Genomic DNA, 810 nt, shown 5'->3' on the forward strand with positions numbered 1-810 from the left:
CTCAGGATCATAAGCTTCTTCAGAAGCTGCCTCTCTAGTAATGTTGGATGCATGTTGCAATCCATTCAGATTTTGAGAGATTATGTTGACCTGTTGAGTCAACATTTTGTTCTGAGCCAATATGGCATTCAGAGCATCAATTTCAAGAACTCCTTTCTTCTGAGGGACCCCATTATTCACGGAATTCCTCTCAGAGGTATACATGAACTGGTTGTTTGCAACCATGTCAATGAGTTCTTGAGCCTCTTCAGGCGTTTTCTTCAGGTGAATAGATCCACCTGCAGAATGATCCAGTGACATTTTCGAAAATTCAGAGAGACCATAATAGAATATATCTAATAGGGTCCATTCTGAAAACATGTCAGATGGACATCTCTTGGTCAGCTGCTTGTATCTCTCCCAAGCTTCATAGAGGGATTCACCATCTTTTTGTTTGAAGGTTTGAACATCCACTCTCAGCTTGCTCAGCTTTTGAGGAGGAAATAACTTATCTAAGAATGCAGTGACCAGCTTATCCCAGGAGTCCAGGCTATCCTTAGGTTGTGAATCCAACCATATTCTAGCTCTGTCTCTTACAGCAAAAGGGAAAAGCATGAGTCTGTAGACTTCAGGATTAACTCCATTCGTCTTTACAGTATCACAGACTTGCAAGAACTCAGTTAAGAACTGATAAGGATCTTCAGATGGAAGTCCATAAAACTTGCAGTTTTGTTGCATTAAAGCAACTAGTTGAGGCTTAAGCTCAAAGTTATTGGCTCCAATGGCAGGAATGGAGATGCTTCTTCCATCAAACTTGGATGTTGGTTTTGT

General features: G+C 40.9%; 1 non-coding gene across 1 annotated transcript; it reads left to right on the plus strand.

The window, feature by feature from the left end:
* Positions 1–358: 358 nt before the first annotated feature.
* LOC112768273 (small nucleolar RNA R71) lies at positions 359–462 on the plus strand. Its single transcript, XR_003185709.1, has one exon. It is a non-coding gene; the product is annotated as a small nucleolar RNA R71 (small nucleolar RNA).
* The last annotated feature ends 348 nt before the right edge of the window (positions 463–810 follow it).

Source organism: Arachis hypogaea, chromosome 17 (assembly GCF_003086295.3).
Source record: "Arachis hypogaea cultivar Tifrunner chromosome 17, arahy.Tifrunner.gnm2.J5K5, whole genome shotgun sequence".
Lineage (NCBI taxonomy): Eukaryota > Viridiplantae > Streptophyta > Magnoliopsida > Fabales > Fabaceae > Arachis > Arachis hypogaea.